This window comes from Chenopodium album, chromosome 16 (genome assembly GCF_948465745.1).
Source record: "Chenopodium album chromosome 16, dcCheAlbu1.1, whole genome shotgun sequence".
NCBI lineage: Eukaryota > Viridiplantae > Streptophyta > Magnoliopsida > Caryophyllales > Amaranthaceae > Chenopodium > Chenopodium album.
The window spans coordinates 34,656,168-34,678,528 of record NC_137849.1 but is presented as its reverse complement, the minus strand read 5'-3'; the positions used below and the strand labels follow the sequence as shown (position 1 = coordinate 34,678,528).

The 22,361-nt window shown below is 37.9% G+C and overlaps 1 pseudogene; it reads left to right on the top strand.

Moving 5' to 3' along the window:
• Window positions 1-18,971: 18,971 nt before the first annotated feature.
• LOC145584127 (putative serine/threonine-protein kinase WNK9 pseudogene) lies at window positions 18,972-19,964 on the top strand (annotated as a pseudogene).
• The last annotated feature ends 2,397 nt before the right edge of the window (window positions 19,965-22,361 follow it).

The following is a 22,361-nucleotide window of genomic DNA, read 5'->3' as shown; positions in this document are numbered from 1 at the left end:
TATGGAACCCCTTGTAAACTTTTTTAGACGACCCTTCTCCCATATAGTGTTGGAAGTTCTTGATATAATGCTAGAGTGTTAGGAAAAAATAAGAGAGAGAGAGAGAAAAACAATGGAAGGGGAAAAGTCCCACATTGATTGGGGAGGAAGGTTTTTCCTTGTTTTTATAATGTAGTGCTTTAGCACTACTTAGTTGAGTAAGTTGGAGGTGTGTGTTACTCCACACACACACACGCGCGCGCGCCGAGCCGGGTCGGGCTCGGGTCTTGGGGAATGCGATGCGCGGGCGTGGGTCCTTGTTATCTTTTTGGAGAAATTTTATTTCCTTTTTCTTGTTAACAGAATATTCCAAGTATCCGTTTTTGACTGTTGGGATTTTCTGACTGTTGTGGGAATTAATCAGCCATTAATCCCTTGATTTTAGCTGATTAATTCACTCCCTTGTTTCTTGCCTCGTTTGTTGACTGTGGTTTTCTCAGCCAAAATACAACACACAATCAGTCTTCTCTCTTCTCTAAAATTATTTAAACACATGTTCTTCCTGTTCTGTTTTCTGGGCAACTATTCTGAGTTCCAGTCGGGTTTGTGAGTGCACATAAACTCCGGCGCCGTGCTTATCCTGGAGGGCGACCGCAATTGTCTACTGCACCGGGAGGTAGCGCGGAATCGTCTTTTAGGTCAGTGGTTCTCCACGACGCGGCTATTGTCAGTTTGGTTCACGCATCAAGAGATAAGTTATTTCTGTTTATTGCTTATTAGTATAACATATAGAATTCGTACATTATAAAACTTTTCTGCTTCATACACGGCCTAAAATATCACAGAAGCCCTGTAAGAATTTAGTGATTTTCACCTTCATATAACTTTGCAAAGTCACTATACAAGCAAAAGGAAACAGTGAACGATATAAAAAAGTATGTGCTTGTTCCTTGATAAAAAAAGGCAACTACAGGTTGTTCTTTCGGCTTAAACCATAACAAAACAATGAAATAAGCAATGTATGAATTGCTGTGAGACCCAGAAAGTTGTCATTCTTGGGGAATGCGATGCGCGGGCGTGGGTCCTTGTTATCTTTTTGGAGAAATTTTATTTCCTTTTTCTTGTTAACAGAATATTCCAAGTATCCGTTTTTGACTGTTGGGATTTTCTGACTGTTGTGGGAATTAATCAGCCATTAATCCCTTGATTTTAGCTGATTAATTCACTCCCTTGTTTCTTGCCTCGTTTGTTGACTGTGGTTTTCTCAGCCAAAATACAACACACAATCAGTCTTCTCTCTTCTCTAAAATTATTTAAACACATGTTCTTCCTGTTCTGTTTTCTGGGCAACTATTCTGAGTTCCAGTCGGGTTTGTGAGTGCACATAAACTCCGGCGCCGTGCTTATCCTGGAGGGCGACCGCAATTGTCTACTGCACCGGGAGGTAGCGCGGAATCGTCTTTTAGGTCAGTGGTTCTCCACGACGCGGCTATTGTCAGTTTGGTTCACGCATCAAGAGATAAGTTATTTCTGTTTATTGCTTATTAGTATAACATATAGAATTCGTACATTATAAAACTTTTCTGCTTCATACACGGCCTAAAATATCACAGAAGCCCTGTAAGAATTTAGTGATTTTCACCTTCATATAACTTTGCAAAGTCACTATACAAGCAAAAGGAAACAGTGAACGATATAAAAAAGTATGTGCTTGTTCCTTGATAAAAAAAGGCAACTACAGGTTGTTCTTTCGGCTTAAACCATAACAAAACAATGAAATAAGCAATGTATGAATTGCTGTGAGACCCAGAAAGTTGTCATTCTTGGGGAATGCGATGCGCGGGCGTGGGTCCTTGTTATCTTTTTGGAGAAATTTTATTTCCTTTTTCTTGTTAACAGAATATTCCAAGTATCCGTTTTTGACTGTTGGGATTTTCTGACTGTTGTGGGAATTAATCAGCCATTAATCCCTTGATTTTAGCTGATTAATTCACTCCCTTGTTTCTTGCCTCGTTTGTTGACTGTGGTTTTCTCAGCCAAAATACAACACACAATCAGTCTTCTCTCTTCTCTAAAATTATTTAAACACATGTTCTTCCTGTTCTGTTTTCTGGGCAACTATTCTGAGTTCCAGTCGGGTTTGTGAGTGCACATAAACTCCGGCGCCGTGCTTATCCTGGAGGGCGACCGCAATTGTCTACTGCACCGGGAGGTAGCGCGGAATCGTCTTTTAGGTCAGTGGTTCTCCACGACGCGGCTATTGTCAGTTTGGTTCACGCATCAAGAGATAAGTTATTTCTGTTTATTGCTTATTAGTATAACATATAGAATTCGTACATTATAAAACTTTTCTGCTTCATACACGGCCTAAAATATCACAGAAGCCCTGTAAGAATTTAGTGATTTTCACCTTCATATAACTTTGCAAAGTCACTATACAAGCAAAAGGAAACAGTGAACGATATAAAAAAGTATGTGCTTGTTCCTTGATAAAAAAAGGCAACTACAGGTTGTTCTTTCGGCTTAAACCATAACAAAACAATGAAATAAGCAATGTATGAATTGCTGTGAGACCCAGAAAGTTGTCATTCTTGGGGAATGCGATGCGCGGGCGTGGGTCCTTGTTATCTTTTTGGAGAAATTTTATTTCCTTTTTCTTGTTAACAGAATATTCCAAGTATCCGTTTTTTACTGTTGGGATTTTCTGACTGTTGTGGGAATTAATCAGCCATTAATCCCTTGATTTTAGCTGATTAATTCACTCCCTTGTTTCTTGCCTCGTTTGTTGACTGTGGTTTTCTCAGCCAAAATACAACACACAATCAGTCTTCTCTCTTCTCTAAAATTATTTAAACACATGTTCTTCCTGTTCTGTTTTCTGGGCAACTATTCTGAGTTCCAGTCGGGTTTGTGAGTGCACATAAACTCCGGCGCCGTGCTTATCCTGGAGGGCGACCGCAATTGTCTACTGCACCGGGAGGTAGCGCGGAATCGTCTTTTAGGTCAGTGGTTCTCCACGACGCGGCTATTGTCAGTTTGGTTCACGCATCAAGAGATAAGTTATTTCTGTTTATTGCTTATTAGTATAACATATAGAATTCGTACATTATAAAACTTTTCTGCTTCATACACGGCCTACAATATCACAGAAGCCCTGTAAGAATTTAGTGATTTTCACCTTCATATAACTTTGCAAAGTCACTATACAAGCAAAAGGAAACAGTGAACGATATAAAAAAGTATGTGCTTGTTCCTTGATAAAAAAAGGCAACTACAGGTTGTTCTTTCGGCTTAAACCATAACAAAACAATGAAATAAGCAATGTATGAATTGCTGTGAGACCCAGAAAGTTGTCATTCTTGGGGAATGCGATGCGCGGGCGTGGGTCCTTGTTATCTTTTTGGAGAAATTTTATTTCCTTTTTCTTGTTAACAGAATATTCCAAGTATCCGTTTTTGACTGTTGGGATTTTCTGACTGTTGTGAGAATTAATCAGCCATTAATCCCTTGATTTTAGCTGATTAATTCACTCCCTTGTTTCTTGCCTCGTTTGTTGACTGTGGTTTTCTCAGCCAAAATACAACACACAATCAGTCTTCTCTCTTCTCTAAAATTATTTAAACACATGTTCTTCCTGTTCTGTTTTCTGGGCAACTATTCTGAGTTCCAGTCGGGTTTGTGAGTGCACATAAACTCCGGCGCCGTGCTTATCCTGGAGGGCGACCGCAATTGTCTACTGCACCGGGAGGTAGCGCGGAATCGTCTTTTAGGTCAGTGGTTCTCCACGACGCGGCTATTGTCAGTTTGGTTCACGCATCAAGAGATAAGTTATTTCTGTTTATTGCTTATTAGTATAACATATAGAATTCGTACATTATAAAACTTTTCTGCTTCATACACGGCCTAAAATATCACAGAAGCCCTGTAAGAATTTAGTGATTTTCACCTTCATATAACTTTGCAAAGTCACTATACAAGCAAAAGGAAACAGTGAACGATATAAAAAAGTATGTGCTTGTTCCTTGATAAAAAAAGGCAACTACAGGTTTTTCTTTCGGCTTAAACCATAACAAAACAATGAAATAAGCAATGTATGAATTGCTGTGAGACCCAGAAAGTTGTCATTCTTGGGGAATGCGATGCGCGGGCGTGGGTCCTTGTTATCTTTTTGGAGAAATTTTATTTCCTTTTTCTTGTTAACAGAATATTCCAAGTATCCGTTTTTGACTGTTGGGATTTTCTGACTGTTGTGGGAATTAATCAGCCATTAATCCCTTGATTTTAGCTGATTAATTCACTCCCTTGTTTCTTGCCTCGTTTGTTGACTGTGGTTTTCTCAGCCAAAATACAACACACAATCAGTCTTCTCTCTTCTCTAAAATTATTTAAACACATGTTCTTCCTGTTCTGTTTTCTGGGCAACTATTCTGAGTTCCAGTCGGGTTTGTGAGTGCACATAAACTCCGACGCCGTGCTTATCCTGGAGGGCGACCGCAATTGTCTACTGCACCGGGAGGTAGCGCGGAATCGTCTTTTAGGTCAGTGGTTCTCCACGACGCGGCTATTGTCAGTTTGGTTCACGCATCAAGAGATAAGTTATTTCTGTTTATTGCTTATTAGTATAACATATAGAATTCGTACATTATAAAACTTTTCTGCTTCATACACGGCCTAAAATATCACAGAAGCCCTGTAAGAATTTAGTGATTTTCACCTTCATATAACTTTGCAAAGTCACTATACAAGCAAAAGGAAACAGTGAACGATATAAAAAAGTATGTGCTTGTTCCTTGATAAAAAAAGGCAACTACAGGTTTTTCTTTCGGCTTAAACCATAACAAAACAATGAAATAAGCAATGTATGAATTGCTGTGAGACCCAGAAAGTTGTCATTCTTGGGGAATGCGATGCGCGGGCGTGGGTCCTTGTTATCTTTTTGGAGAAATTTTATTTCCTTTTTCTTGTTAACAGAATATTCCAAGTATCCGTTTTTGACTGTTGGGATTTTCTGACTGTTGTGGGAATTAATCAGCCATTAATCCCTTGATTTTAGCTGATTAATTCACTCCCTTGTTTCTTGCCTCGTTTGTTGACTGTGGTTTTCTCAGCCAAAATACAACACACAATCAGTCTTCTCTCTTCTCTAAAATTATTTAAACACATGTTCTTCCTGTTCTGTTTTCTGGGCAACTATTCTGAGTTCCAGTCGGGTTTGTGAGTGCACATAAACTCCGGCGCCGTGCTTATCCTGGAGGGCGACCGCAATTGTCTACTGCACCGGGAGGTAGCGCGGAATCGTCTTTTAGGTCAGTGGTTCTCCACGACGCGGCTATTGTCAGTTTGGTTCACGCATCAAGAGATAAGTTATTTCTGTTTATTGCTTATTAGTATAACATATAGAATTCGTACATTATAAAACTTTTCTGCTTCATACACGGCCTAAAATATCACAGAAGCCCTGTAAGAATTTAGTGATTTTCACCTTCATATAACTTTGCAAAGTCACTATACAAGCAAAAGGAAACAGTGAACGATATAAAAAAGTATGTGCTTGTTCCTTGATAAAAAAAGGCAACTACAGGTTGTTCTTTCGGCTTAAACCATAACAAAACAATGAAATAAGCAATGTATGAATTGCTGTGAGACCCAGAAAGTTGTCATTCTTGGGGAATGCGATGCGCGGGCGTGGGTCCTTGTTATCTTTTTGGAGAAATTTTATTTCCTTTTTCTTGTTAACAGAATATTCCAAGTATCCGTTTTTGACTGTTGGGATTTTCTGACTGTTGTGGGAATTAATCAGCCATTAATCCCTTGATTTTAGCTGATTAATTCACTCCCTTGTTTCTTGCCTCGTTTGTTGACTGTGGTTTTCTCAGCCAAAATACAACACACAATCAGTCTTCTCTCTTCTCTAAAATTATTTAAACACATGTTCTTCCTGTTCTGTTTTCTGGGCAACTATTCTGAGTTCCAGTCGGGTTTGTGAGTGCACATAAACTCCGGCGCCGTGCTTATCCTGGAGGGCGACCGCAATTGTCTACTGCACCGGGAGGTAGCGCGGAATCGTCTTTTAGGTCAGTGGTTCTCCACGACGCGGCTATTGTCAGTTTGGTTCACGCATCAAGAGATAAGTTATTTCTGTTTATTGCTTATTAGTATAACATATAGAATTCGTACATTATAAAACTTTTCTGCTTCATACACGGCCTACAATATCACAGAAGCCCTGTAAGAATTTAGTGATTTTCACCTTCATATAACTTTGCAAAGTCACTATACAAGCAAAAGGAAACAGTGAACGATATAAAAAAGTATGTGCTTGTTCCTTGATAAAAAAAGGCAACTACAGGTTGTTCTTTCGGCTTAAACCATAACAAAACAATGAAATAAGCAATGTATGAATTGCTGTGAGACCCAGAAAGTTGTCATTCTTGGGGAATGCGATGCGCGGGCGTGGGTCCTTGTTATCTTTTTGGAGAAATTTTATTTCCTTTTTCTTGTTAACAGAATATTCCAAGTATCCGTTTTTGACTGTTGGGATTTTCTGACTGTTGTGGGAATTAATCAGCCATTAATCCCTTGATTTTAGCTGATTAATTCACTCCCTTGTTTCTTGCCTCGTTTGTTGACTGTGGTTTTCTCAGCCAAAATACAACACACAATCAGTCTTCTCTCTTCTCTAAAATTATTTAAACACATGTTCTTCCTGTTCTGTTTTCTGGGCAACTATTCTGAGTTCCAGTCGGGTTTGTGAGTGCACATAAACTCCGGCGCCGTGCTTATCCTGGAGGGCGACCGCAATTGTCTACTGCACCGGGAGGTAGCGCGGAATCGTCTTTTAGGTCAGTGGTTCTCCACGACGCGGCTATTGTCAGTTTGGTTCACGCATCAAGAGATAAGTTATTTCTGTTTATTGCTTATTAGTATAACATATAGAATTCGTACATTATAAAACTTTTCTGCTTCATACACGGCCTAAAATATCACAGAAGCCCTGTAAGAATTTAGTGATTTTCACCTTCATATAACTTTGCAAAGTCACTATACAAGCAAAAGGAAACAGTGAACGATATAAAAAAGTATGTGCTTGTTCCTTGATAAAAAAAGGCAACTACAGGTTTTTCTTTCGGCTTAAACCATAACAAAACAATGAAATAAGCAATGTATGAATTGCTGTGAGACCCAGAAAGTTGTCATTCTTGGGGAATGCGATGCGCGGGCGTGGGTCCTTGTTATCTTTTTGGAGAAATTTTATTTCCTTTTTCTTGTTAACAGAATATTCCAAGTATCCGTTTTTGACTGTTGGGATTTTCTGACTGTTGTGGGAATTAATCAGCCATTAATCCCTTGATTTTAGCTGATTAATTCACTCCCTTGTTTCTTGCCTCGTTTGTTGACTGTGGTTTTCTCAGCCAAAATACAACACACAATCAGTCTTCTCTCTTCTCTAAAATTATTTAAACACATGTTCTTCCTGTTCTGTTTTCTGGGCAACTATTCTGAGTTCCAGTCGGGTTTGTGAGTGCACATAAACTCCGACGCCGTGCTTATCCTGGAGGGCGACCGCAATTGTCTACTGCACCGGGAGGTAGCGCGGAATCGTCTTTTAGGTCAGTGGTTCTCCACGACGCGGCTATTGTCAGTTTGGTTCACGCATCAAGAGATAAGTTATTTCTGTTTATTGCTTATTAGTATAACATATAGAATTCGTACATTATAAAACTTTTCTGCTTCATACACGGCCTAAAATATCACAGAAGCCCTGTAAGAATTTAGTGATTTTCACCTTCATATAACTTTGCAAAGTCACTATACAAGCAAAAGGAAACAGTGAACGATATAAAAAAGTATGTGCTTGTTCCTTGATAAAAAAAGGCAACTACAGGTTTTTCTTTCGGCTTAAACCATAACAAAACAATGAAATAAGCAATGTATGAATTGCTGTGAGACCCAGAAAGTTGTCATTCTTGGGGAATGCGATGCGCGGGCGTGGGTCCTTGTTATCTTTTTGGAGAAATTTTATTTCCTTTTTCTTGTTAACAGAATATTCCAAGTATCCGTTTTTGACTGTTGGGATTTTCTGACTGTTGTGGGAATTAATCAGCCATTAATCCCTTGATTTTAGCTGATTAATTCACTCCCTTGTTTCTTGCCTCGTTTGTTGACTGTGGTTTTCTCAGCCAAAATACAACACACAATCAGTCTTCTCTCTTCTCTAAAATTATTTAAACACATGTTCTTCCTGTTCTGTTTTCTGGGCAACTATTCTGAGTTCCAGTCGGGTTTGTGAGTGCACATAAACTCCGGCGCCGTGCTTATCCTGGAGGGCGACCGCAATTGTCTACTGCACCGGGAGTTAGCGCGGAATCGTCTTTTAGGTCAGTGGTTCTCCACGACGCGGCTATTGTCAGTTTGGTTCACGCATCAAGAGATAAGTTATTTCTGTTTATTGCTTATTAGTATAACATATAGAATTCGTACATTATAAAACTTTTCTGCTTCATACACGGCCTAAAATATCACAGAAGCCCTGTAAGAATTTAGTGATTTTCACCTTCATATAACTTTGCAAAGTCACTATACAAGCAAAAGGAAACAGTGAACGATATAAAAAAGTATGTGCTTGTTCCTTGATAAAAAAAGGCAACTACAGGTTGTTCTTTCGGCTTAAACCATAACAAAACAATGAAATAAGCAATGTATGAATTGCTGTGAGACCCAGAAAGTTGTCATTCTTGGGGAATGCGATGCGCGGGCGTGGGTCCTTGTTATCTTTTTGGAGAAATTTTATTTCCTTTTTCTTGTTAACAGAATATTCCAAGTATCCGTTTTTGACTGTTGGGATTTTCTGACTGTTGTGGGAATTAATCAGCCATTAATCCCTTGATTTTAGCTGATTAATTCACTCCCTTGTTTCTTGCCTCGTTTGTTGACTGTGGTTTTCTCAGCCAAAATACAACACACAATCAGTCTTCTCTCTTCTCTAAAATTATTTAAACACATGTTCTTCCTGTTCTGTTTTCTGGGCAACTATTCTGAGTTCCAGTCGGGTTTGTGAGTGCACATAAACTCCGGCGCCGTGCTTATCCTGGAGGGCGACCGCAATTGTCTACTGCACCGGGAGGTAGCGCGGAATCGTCTTTTAGGTCAGTGGTTCTCCACGACGCGGCTATTGTCAGTTTGGTTCACGCATCAAGAGATAAGTTATTTCTGTTTATTGCTTATTAGTATAACATATAGAATTCGTACATTATAAAACTTTTCTGCTTCATACACGGCCTAAAATATCACAGAAGCCCTGTAAGAATTTAGTGATTTTCACCTTCATATAACTTTGCAAAGTCACTATACAAGCAAAAGGAAACAGTGAACGATATAAAAAAGTATGTGCTTGTTCCTTGATAAAAAAAGGCAACTACAGGTTTTTCTTTCGGCTTAAACCATAACAAAACAATGAAATAAGCAATGTATGAATTGCTGTGAGACCCAGAAAGTTGTCATTCTTGGGGAATGCGATGCGCGGGCGTGGGTCCTTGTTATCTTTTTGGAGAAATTTTATTTCCTTTTTCTTGTTAACAGAATATTCCAAGTATCCGTTTTTGACTGTTGGGATTTTCTGACTGTTGTGGGAATTAATCAGCCATTAATCCCTTGATTTTAGCTGATTAATTCACTCCCTTGTTTCTTGCCTCGTTTGTTGACTGTGGTTTTCTCAGCCAAAATACAACACACAATCAGTCTTCTCTCTTCTCTAAAATTATTTAAACACATGTTCTTCCTGTTCTGTTTTCTGGGCAACTATTCTGAGTTCCAGTCGGGTTTGTGAGTGCACATAAACTCCGGCGCCGTGCTTATCCTGGAGGGCGACCGCAATTGTCTACTGCACCGGGAGGTAGCGCGGAATCGTCTTTTAGGTCAGTGGTTCTCCACGACGCGGCTATTGTCAGTTTGGTTCACGCATCAAGAGATAAGTTATTTCTGTTTATTGCTTATTAGTATAACATATAGAATTCGTACATTATAAAACTTTTCTGCTTCATACACGGCCTAAAATATCACAGAAGCCCTGTAAGAATTTAGTGATTTTCACCTTCATATAACTTTGCAAAGTCACTATACAAGCAAAAGGAAACAGTGAACGATATAAAAAAGTATGTGCTTGTTCCTTGATAAAAAAAGGCAACTACAGGTTTTTCTTTCGGCTTAAACCATAACAAAACAATGAAATAAGCAATGTATGAATTGCTGTGAGACCCAGAAAGTTGTCATTCTTGGGGAATGCGATGCGCGGGCGTGGGTCCTTGTTATCTTTTTGGAGAAATTTTATTTCCTTTTTCTTGTTAACAGAATATTCCAAGTATCCGTTTTTGACTGTTGGGATTTTCTGACTGTTGTGGGAATTAATCAGCCATTAATCCCTTGATTTTAGCTGATTAATTCACTCCCTTGTTTCTTGCCTCGTTTGTTGACTGTGGTTTTCTCAGCCAAAATACAACACACAATCAGTCTTCTCTCTTCTCTAAAATTATTTAAACACATGTTCTTCCTGTTCTGTTTTCTGGGCAACTATTCTGAGTTCCAGTCGGGTTTGTGAGTGCACATAAACTCCGACGCCGTGCTTATCCTGGAGGGCGACCGCAATTGTCTACTGCACCGGGAGGTAGCGCGGAATCGTCTTTTAGGTCAGTGGTTCTCCACGACGCGGCTATTGTCAGTTTGGTTCACGCATCAAGAGATAAGTTATTTCTGTTTATTGCTTATTAGTATAACATATAGAATTCGTACATTATAAAACTTTTCTGCTTCATACACGGCCTAAAATATCACAGAAGCCCTGTAAGAATTTAGTGATTTTCACCTTCATATAACTTTGCAAAGTCACTATACAAGCAAAAGGAAACAGTGAACGATATAAAAAAGTATGTGCTTGTTCCTTGATAAAAAAAGGCAACTACAGGTTTTTCTTTCGGCTTAAACCATAACAAAACAATGAAATAAGCAATGTATGAATTGCTGTGAGACCCAGAAAGTTGTCATTCTTGGGGAATGCGATGCGCGGGCGTGGGTCCTTGTTATCTTTTTGGAGAAATTTTATTTCCTTTTTCTTGTTAACAGAATATTCCAAGTATCCGTTTTTGACTGTTGGGATTTTCTGACTGTTGTGGGAATTAATCAGCCATTAATCCCTTGATTTTAGCTGATTAATTCACTCCCTTGTTTCTTGCCTCGTTTGTTGACTGTGGTTTTCTCAGCCAAAATACAACACACAATCAGTCTTCTCTCTTCTCTAAAATTATTTAAACACATGTTCTTCCTGTTCTGTTTTCTGGGCAACTATTCTGAGTTCCAGTCGGGTTTGTGAGTGCACATAAACTCCGGCGCCGTGCTTATCCTGGAGGGCGACCGCAATTGTCTACTGCACCGGGAGTTAGCGCGGAATCGTCTTTTAGGTCAGTGGTTCTCCACGACGCGGCTATTGTCAGTTTGGTTCACGCATCAAGAGATAAGTTATTTCTGTTTATTGCTTATTAGTATAACATATAGAATTCGTACATTATAAAACTTTTCTGCTTCATACACGGCCTAAAATATCACAGAAGCCCTGTAAGAATTTAGTGATTTTCACCTTCATATAACTTTGCAAAGTCACTATACAAGCAAAAGGAAACAGTGAACGATATAAAAAAGTATGTGCTTGTTCCTTGATAAAAAAAGGCAACTACAGGTTGTTCTTTCGGCTTAAACCATAACAAAACAATGAAATAAGCAATGTATGAATTGCTGTGAGACCCAGAAAGTTGTCATTCTTGGGGAATGCGATGCGCGGGCGTGGGTCCTTGTTATCTTTTTGGAGAAATTTTATTTCCTTTTTCTTGTTAACAGAATATTCCAAGTATCCGTTTTTGACTGTTGGGATTTTCTGACTGTTGTGGGAATTAATCAGCCATTAATCCCTTGATTTTAGCTGATTAATTCACTCCCTTGTTTCTTGCCTCGTTTGTTGACTGTGGTTTTCTCAGCCAAAATACAACACACAATCAGTCTTCTCTCTTCTCTAAAATTATTTAAACACATGTTCTTCCTGTTCTGTTTTCTGGGCAACTATTCTGAGTTCCAGTCGGGTTTGTGAGTGCACATAAACTCCGGCGCCGTGCTTATCCTGGAGGGCGACCGCAATTGTCTACTGCACCGGGAGGTAGCGCGGAATCGTCTTTTAGGTCAGTGGTTCTCCACGACGCGGCTATTGTCAGTTTGATTCACGCATCAAGAGATAAGTTATTTCTGTTTATTGCTTATTAGTATAACATATAGAATTCGTACATTATAAAACTTTTCTGCTTCATACACGGCCTAAAATATCACAGAAGCCCTGTAAGAATTTAGTGATTTTCACCTTCATATAACTTTGCAAAGTCACTATACAAGCAAAAGGAAACAGTGAACGATATAAAAAAGTATGTGCTTGTTCCTTGATAAAAAAAGGCAACTACAGGTTGTTCTTTCGGCTTAAACCATAACAAAACAATGAAATAAGCAATGTATGAATTGCTGTGAGACCCAGAAAGTTGTCATTCTTGGGGAATGCGATGCGCGGGCGTGGGTCCTTGTTATCTTTTTGGAGAAATTTTATTTCCTTTTTCTTGTTAACAGAATATTCCAAGTATCCGTTTTTGACTGTTGGGATTTTCTGACTGTTGTGGGAATTAATCAGCCATTAATCCCTTGATTTTAGCTGATTAATTCACTCCCTTGTTTCTTGCCTCGTTTGTTGACTGTGGTTTTCTCAGCCAAAATACAACACACAATCAGTCTTCTCTCTTCTCTAAAATTATTTAAACACATGTTCTTCCTGTTCTGTTTTCTGGGCAACTATTCTGAGTTCCAGTCGGGTTTGTGAGTGCACATAAACTCCGGCGCCGTGCTTATCCTGGAGGGCGACCGCAATTGTCTACTGCACCGGGAGGTAGCGCGGAATCGTCTTTTAGGTCAGTGGTTCTCCACGACGCGGCTATTGTCAGTTTGGTTCACGCATCAAGAGATAAGTTATTTCTGTTTATTGCTTATTAGTATAACATATAGAATTCGTACATTATAAAACTTTTCTGCTTCATACACGGCCTAAAATATCACAGAAGCCCTGTAAGAATTTAGTGATTTTCACCTTCATATAACTTTGCAAAGTCACTATACAAGCAAAAGGAAACAGTGAACGATATAAAAAAGTATGTGCTTGTTCCTTGATAAAAAAAGGCAACTACAGGTTGTTCTTTCGGCTTAAACCATAACAAAACAATGAAATAAGCAATGTATGAATTGCTGTGAGACCCAGAAAGTTGTCATTCTTGGGGAATGCGATGCGCGGGCGTGGGTCCTTGTTATCTTTTTGGAGAAATTTTATTTCCTTTTTCTTGTTAACAGAATATTCCAAGTATCCGTTTTTGACTGTTGGGATTTTCTGACTGTTGTGGGAATTAATCAGCCATTAATCCCTTGATTTTAGCTGATTAATTCACTCCCTTGTTTCTTGCCTCGTTTATTGACTGTGGTTTTCTCAGCCAAAATACAACACACAATCAGTCTTCTCTCTTCTCTAAAATTATTTAAACACATGTTCTTCCTGTTCTGTTTTCTGGGCAACTATTCTGAGTTCCAGTCGGGTTTGTGAGTGCACATAAACTCCGGCGCCGTGCTTATCCTGGAGGGCGACCGCAATTGTCTACTGCACCAGGAGGTAGCGCGGAATCGTCTTTTAGGTCAGTGGTTCTCCACGACGCGGCTATTGTCAGTTTGGTTTACGCATCAAGAGATAAGTTATTTCTGTTTATTGCTTATTAGTATAACATATAGAATTCGTACATTATAAAACTTTTCTGCTTCATACACGGCCTAAAATATCACAGAAGCCCTGTAAGAATTTAGTGATTTTCACCTTCATATAACTTTGCAAAGTCACTATACAAGCAAAAGGAAACAGTGAACGATATAAAAAAGTATGTGCTTGTTCCTTGATAAAAAAAGGCAACTACAGGTTGTTCTTTCGGCTTAAACCATAACAAAACAATGAAATAAGCAATGTATGAATTGCTGTGAGACCCAGAAAGTTGTCATTCTTGGGGAATGCGATGCGCGGGCGTGGGTCCTTGTTATCTTTTTGGAGAAATTTTATTTCCTTTTTCTTGTTAACAGAATATTCCAAGTATCCGTTTTTGACTGTTGGGATTTTCTGACTGTTGTGGGAATTAATCAGCCATTAATCCCTTGATTTTAGCTGATTAATTCACTCCCTTGTTTCTTGCCTCGTTTGTTGACTGTGGTTTTCTCAGCCAAAATACAACACACAATCAGTCTTCTCTCTTCTCTAAAATTATTTAAACACATGTTCTTCCTGTTCTGTTTTCTGGGCAACTATTCTGAGTTCCAGTCGGGTTTGTGAGTGCACATAAACTCCGGCGCCGTGCTTATCCTGGAGGGCGACCGCAATTGTCTACTGCACCGGGAGGTAGCGCGGAATCGTCTTTTAGGTCAGTGGTTCTCCACGACGCGGCTATTGTCAGTTTGGTTCACGCATCAAGAGATAAGTTATTTCTGTTTATTGCTTATTAGTATAACATATAGAATTCGTACATTATAAAACTTTTCTGCTTCATACACGGCCTAAAATATCACAGAAGCCCTGTAAGAATTTAGTGATTTTCACCTTCATATAACTTTGCAAAGTCACTATACAAGCAAAAGGAAACAGTGAACGATATAAAAAAGTATGTGCTTGTTCCTTGATAAAAAAAGGCAACTACAGGTTGTTCTTTCGGCTTAAACCATAACAAAACAATGAAATAAGCAATGTATGAATTGCTGTGAGACCCAGAAAGTTGTCATTCTTGGGGAATGCGATGCGCGGGCGTGGGTCCTTGTTATCTTTTTGGAGAAATTTTATTTCCTTTTTCTTGTTAACAGAAAATTCCAAGTATCCGTTTTTGACTGTTGGGATTTTCTGACTGTTGTGGGAATTAATCAGCCATTAATCCCTTGATTTTAGCTGATTAATTCACTCCCTTGTTTCTTGCCTCGTTTATTGACTGTGGTTTTCTCAGCCAAAATACAACACACAATCAGTCTTCTCTCTTCTCTAAAATTATTTAAACACATGTTCTTCCTGTTCTGTTTTCTGGGCAACTATTCTGAGTTCCAGTCGGGTTTGTGAGTGCACATAAACTCCGGCGCCGTGCTTATCCTGGAGGGCGACCGCAATTGTCTACTGCACCAGGAGGTAGCGCGGAATCGTCTTTTAGGTCAGTGGTTCTCCACGACGCGGCTATTGTCAGTTTGGTTCACGCATCAAGAGATAAGTTATTTCTGTTTATTGCTTATTAGTATAACATATAGAATTCGTACATTATAAAACTTTTCTGCTTCATACACGGCCTAAAATATCACAGAAGCCCTTTAAGAATTTAGTGATTTTCACCTTCATATAACTTTGCAAAGTCACTATACAAGCAAAAGGAAACAGTGAACGATATAAAAAAGTATGTGCTTGTTCCTTGATAAAAAAAGGCAACTACAGGTTGTTCTTTCGGCTTAAACCATAACAAAACAATGAAATAAGCAATGTATGAATTGCTGTGAGACCCAGAAAGTTGTCATTCTTGGGGAATGCGATGCGCGGGCGTGGGTCCTTGTTATCTTTTTGGAGAAATTGTATTTCCTTTTTCTTGTTAACAGAATATTCCAAGTATCCGTTTTTGACTGTTGGGATTTTCTGACTGTTGTGGGAATTAATCAGCCATTAATCCCTTGATTTTAGCTGATTAATTCACTCCCTTGTTTCTTGCCTCGTTTGTTGACTGTGGTTTTCTCAGCCAAAATACAACACACAATCAGTCTTCTCTCTTCTCTAAAATTATTTAAACACATGTTCTTCCTGTTCTGTTTTCTGGGCAACTATTTTGAGTTCCAGTCGGGTTTGAGAGTGCACATAAACTCCGGCGCCGTGCTTATCCTGGAGGGCGACCGCAATTGTCTACTGCACCGGGAGGTAGCGCGGAATCGTCTTTTAGGTCAGTGGTTCTCCACGACGCGGCTATTGTCAGTTTGGTTCACGCATCAAGAGATAAGTTATTTCTGTTTATTGCTTATTAGTATAACATATAGAATTCGTACATTATAAAACTTTTCTGCTTCATACACGGCCTAAAATATCACAGAAGCCCTGTAAGAATTTAGTGATTTTCACCTTCATATAACTTTGCAAAGTCACTATACAAGCAAAAGGAAACAGTGAACGATATAAAAAAGTATGTGCTTGTTCCTTGATAAAAAAAGGCAACTACAGGTTGTTCTTTCGGCTTAAACCATAACAAAACAATGAAATAAGCAATGTATGAATTGCTGTGAGACCCAGAAAGTTGTCATTCTTGGGGAATGCGATGCGCGGGCGTGGGTCCTTGTTATCTTTTTGGAGAAATTTTATTTCCTTTTTCTTGTTAACAGAATATTCCAAGTATCCGTTTTTGACTGTTGGGATTTTCTGACTGTTGTGGGAATTAATCAGCCATTAATCCCTTGATTTTAGCTGATTAATTCACTCCCTTGTTTCTTGCCTCGTTTGTTGACTGTGGTTTTCTCAGCCAAAATACAACACACAATCAGTCTTCTCTCTTCTCTAAAATTATTTAAACACATGTTCTTCCTGTTCTGTTTTCTGGGCAACTATTCTGAGTTCCAGTCGGGTTTGTGAGTGCACATAAACTCCGGCGCCGTGCTTATCCTGGAGGGCGACCGCAATTGTCTACTGCACCGGGAGGTAGCGCGGAATCGTCTTTTAGGTCAGTGGTTCTCCACGACGCGGCTATTGTCAGTTTGGTTCACGCATCAAGAGATAAGTTATTTCTGTTTATTGCTTATTAGTATAACATATAGAATTCGTACATTATAAAACTTTTCTGCTTCATACACGGCCTAAAATATCACAGAAGCCCTGTAAGAATTTAGTGATTTTCACCTTCATATAACTTTGCAAAGTCACTATACAAGCAAAAGGAAACAGTGAACGATATAAAAAAGTATGTGCTTGTTCCTTGATAAAAAAAGGCAACTACAGGTTGTTCTTTCGGCTTAAACCATAACAAAACAATGAAATAAGCAATGTATGAATTGCTGTGAGACCCAGAAAGTTGTCATTCTTGGGGAATGCGATGCGCGGGCGTGGGTCCTTGTTATCTTTTTGGAGAAATTTTATTTCCTTTTTCTTGTTAACAGAATATTCCAAGTATCCGTTTTTGACTGTTGGGATTTTCTGACTGTTGTGGGAATTAATCAGCCATTAATCCCTTGATTTTAGCTGATTAATTCACTCCCTTGTTTCTTGCCTCGTTTGTTGACTGTGGTTTTCTCAGCCAAAATACAACACACAATCAGTCTTTTCTCTTCTCTAAAATTATTTAAACACATGTTCTTCCTGTTCTGTTTTCTGGGCAACTATTCTGAGTTCCAGTCGGGTTTGTGAGTGCACATAAACTCCGGCGCCGTGCTTATCCTGGAGGGCGACCGCAATTGTCTACTGCACCGGGAGGTAGCGCGGAATCGTCTTTTAGGTCAGTGGTTCTCCACGACGCGGCTATTGTCAGTTTGGTTCACGCATCAAGAGATAAGTTATTTCTGTTTATTGCTTATTAGTATAACATATAGAATTCGTACATTATAAAACTTTTCTGCTTCATACACGGCCTAAAATATCACAGAAGCCCTGTAAGAATTTAGTGATTTTCACCTTCATATAACTTTGCAAAGTCACTATACAAGCAAAAGGAAACAGTGAACGATATAAAAAAGTATGTGCTTGTTCCTTGATAAAAAAAGGCAACTACAGGTTGTTCTTTCGGCTTAAACCATAACAAAACAATGAAATAAGCAATGTATGAATTGCTGTGAGACCCAGAAAGTTGTCATTAATCAAGTTCAAAATCGTAAAGTTGCGTATAAAATGTGTACATAGCTAAGTATGGCCAAGCACAGACTCATAAGGTGTGCAAACTCACACATACATAACCAAGATAGACCGAAACAGAATGGATCAAATTTGCATACACTACTACTTGTCTTAAAATTGAATTCAAGTTCAACCAAATATTCATCATCTGCCTCTTATGAAAAGGCTGCATATATATTACATTTGATAGCTGATTTTTTTTCCTATGTCAACTTTCTTTAGAAAAGTTGCTAATATTTCTTGGCAGAATGTTCAGCATCCATTATGTATAGCCAAACTGAATTTATGACCTTCAATTATGCCACAAAGTTCATGAAAATAAATTAAACAACAATAACAGGATTATGTTTTCCATTATAATGAAAAATATCAGTCTTAACTTAATAGTAACTAGTAAGCACTCGTAAATAACATTAACAATAATAATAATAATAATAATAATAATAATAATAATAATAATAATAATAATAATAATAATAATAATAAAATAAAATCACATAAATAGAAAGCCTGCTTCAGCACACTTTGCAAGACTAAATGAAACTAAATTATAAGTACACTTAATCTATCCTGCATGAAATTTAGAAATTGACTAAAAAATTATTAAATAATCAAGGCTTGTCAAAAAATGAAAAATTAAAAATTAAAAATTAAAAATTAAAAAAAAAAATTAATTCAAGAAAGGATATTTTAGTTTCTTGATAACCGACTTTATTACTGCCACAAACTAACAAGATAAATCTGTTTGGATTACAACTAACCTCATTATACATATAATACTATTATAAATAGCTATCAATTCGTTATAAATCATTTGTTCCAAGAATTCTCTGTTTATCCTACAAAATCATCCCTTCATTTCATTATTAAATCATTTGATCCAAGAATTCTGAAATAGCAATCATCCTTTCAAGTGTTCTGTTTTTACAAAACTACTTTCATCAACATTTAATCGTAAGAGATCTTTCTTGGGTTCTTCAATTCTTTGTTGCTGTTAATACTAATGGCTTCGAGTTCACGAATAGTAGAAACTAAAGGTCCGATTTCACTGGGAAAGAATCCTGATATTATTGAAGTGGGTTCGAGTTCACAAGCCAATTCTCGTAGAGTTAAGGAGAGAAGTCCCTCAAGGCAATTCATAAGGTACAATGAAATCATAGGAAAAGGGACCTCGAAGGTAGTTTTCGAGGGATTGGATACATTCAATGGTGTACTAGTTGCTTGGAACAAGATTATGGTGACAGATGCAGACTTAAAAAAAAATGGAAGAATTGAAAATTGTTGTGGAGAACCTAAATTGTTGCAAACGTTAAACCACGAGAATATAATCAAGTGTTATTGTTTTTGGATCAGTAAAGATTGTAGATTCATTAACATGATTACTGATCTTGCTTCTTCTAAGAGTTTGAGTAATTACAGAAGGTCACATGAACTTGTTGGTAATGTTACTGCAATGAGTGCAATCAAGGGTTGGTGCAGGCAGATTCTAAGCGCGTTAGAGTATCTTCACAACCGTACTCCCATGATTATACACCGCGATGTTAAGGGTGAAAACATCTTAATTGATGGGGTCTCGGGCAAGATTAAGCTAGCAGATTTTGGTGTCGCGGTACCTTATGAAGGCGAAACTGATAATGTTGCTGGTACACTATCGTACATGTCAGCAGAGGATTTGGACGGTGAACAGAGTGAGAAGAGTGATATATACGCTTTCGGAATGTGCGTTCTACAGATGATGACTAAGGAACCTGTGTACGGCGAATACAGATCAGAATATGAACTTCTTGGAAAGATTAAGTCGGGTGTTAAGCCGGCTGCTCTGTACTTTGTGCAAGACAAAATGGTTAAGAAGTTCATTGAAAAGTGTCTGGCTAAGGCGTCTAAGAGGCCCTCGGCAACTGATCTCTTGAAGCACCCCTTTCTTGCAGAGACGACGAAACCAGCATGGTTGAGGTCCTTACGGAGGCTTTCATTGACTCGAAGGAGCAGTTCCTAGGCTCGATTCGAAGGAGCAGTTCATAGGCTCGATGATCCGATACTTTACGTTAGTATGAAATTAAGAATTTACTCTTGTTTTTCTTCTGTTTATGTCTAGATTACAATAAATTGTGTCTTTAATTCAGGGTATGTTAGACTGTTAGTGAAAACACTTAGTGTGTGTATTAATTTTCAATACTTAGCTTGTTATAAGTGTGTGTCAGTGATTGTTGTTCTACGAATTTATTGTTGATTTAGTTTGTTATATACTTATATGTGTTTGAATGAAAGAACAATGCTGAGTTTTAGTTGATTTTAAATACTGAGTAATTGATTTAAACCAAGATTCCCCCCTCCCAAATTAATCATAATCGCATCTTAAACAAGGGTTTTATCTAAATATATATAACAAATTTTAGTACATAAATATATATTTGAAAAATACAAATTTTTGTATGTGGCTAGCCACATAGTGCAGCAAGGGTTACTTGTAGGTGTTACTTGTAGGGTGTTAATGGTTTTGGTCAAGATATTACTTGTATTCTAGGGTTACTCGTATGATGTTACTGGTTTTGCTAAGGGTGTTACTTGTATTCTGGGGTTACTTGTAGGGTGTTACGGTTTTGATCAGGAGTTAATTGTAGGGTGTTACTTGTTTGGTATGGGGTTTGGTTTGGGGTTACTTGTAGGGTTACTCATAATACAAGTAACACCTACAAGTAACTCATACAAGTAACCCCAAAATACAAGTAACACCTACAAGTAACTCATACAAATAACCCAAAATACAAATAACCCCTGACAAGACCAGTAACACCCTACAAGTAACCCTTGCTGCACTGAAAAACCTCTGAAAAAAAAACTATTTCAAAAAATTCAAACAAAACGTGCATCGTACGGGTTTTATCTATTAGGAAATAAAAACTAAGTTAAAAATGAAATACATTCAATATGAGTAGATCTTTTTAAAACACCTAAAATAGTTTATGAGACTAACAAATTGAAACGGAAGGAGTAAAACGAAGAAAACAAGTAATAAATTTTAATTTAAGCAATATTGATGGATATCGTTCTCAAGAAAGAGTATTTATATTTCTTGAACCGACTTACTTTAACTACCATAACTAACCACATAAATCCGTTAGGATAGAACCACAAGTAGCAACCATATTATTAGTCCATTAACACGACAAGAACTAAGCTGAAGAGGTCCAATTTAATGAACTTCAGAAATAGGTATAACTTGCCGAAGTCGGAGGTCCAATTTAATGAACTTCAAAAATAGGTATAAATTGCCGAAGTCGGAGGTCCAATTCACTTTTTTTTTTCCCTAAACTAAATTGTTACTACTAAAACACTGCTCCATTATTTTAACTAGAGCTGTCAAAAACCGACCCGAACTGGTGAATCTGAACTGTTCCGAAAAGGAAGCGAATCGCTAAGAACCTGTTATTTTAAAACCGTAAACTGACCCGACCCGATTTTTTAGAACTTGAAATTGAACCGATCCGAATGTTTGAGAACCGTTAATGAACCGTACCCGTTATCAAGCCAAACTGATACAATCCGAAACCGAGAACAACCCGAGCCGAGTACTTCCGAACCCGATAGCAACCCGACCCATTGTAAAACGAAACCGTTTAAACCCGACAAAAATCCGATAAACCCAAATCGTTTACAACCTGTAACTGGTTAGGATAGAACCATTTATAACCCGTAATAAGTTATGACCGAACTGTTTACAACCCGTAACCGGTTATAGCTTAACCGTTTATAATCTGTAAGTCCGTAACCTGTTATGACCGTAGAGTTTTTTTTTCTTTTTTTTTTGGGTATATTTTATCAATAGTAAAACAAAAAGGTTTAATTTGAATTACAAAGTATTTATATTGAAAAGGTTTGGAATTTTGATGTCATTGAAACTCTTATGCTAAAATATTATCGTCCTCTAACGAGTAATGGCTTATGGAATACTATATTGTATTAAAAAAAAAATTAAAAATCTAAATCAAAAGCTAACTCTAGATTTGTTATTATTATTTGATCCTGAAAATCATTATACAGAAAAGGGATATAAAACTAAACAACTAATTAATACTCTGTATAATCTACTGGAATAACTAATTAAAGAATATTGAGGATATACTAGAAGATATACATTAACGAAACCCGTTTAAAATTGGCAAAATCAATTGTCAAACCGACTGAGTTCAACTCGAACCGATTATGACCTAAACCGATTACAACCTGACCCGATTAGGACCCGATATGTGTTGACACAAGACCCGCTTTAAACTGACAAACCCCGTTTTTAAACCGATCAAATTTAACCTGAACCGATTATGACCCAAACCAATTATAACCCGACCCAATTAGAATCCGACCCGAAAAAAAACTGTAATAAAATTAAACCAAA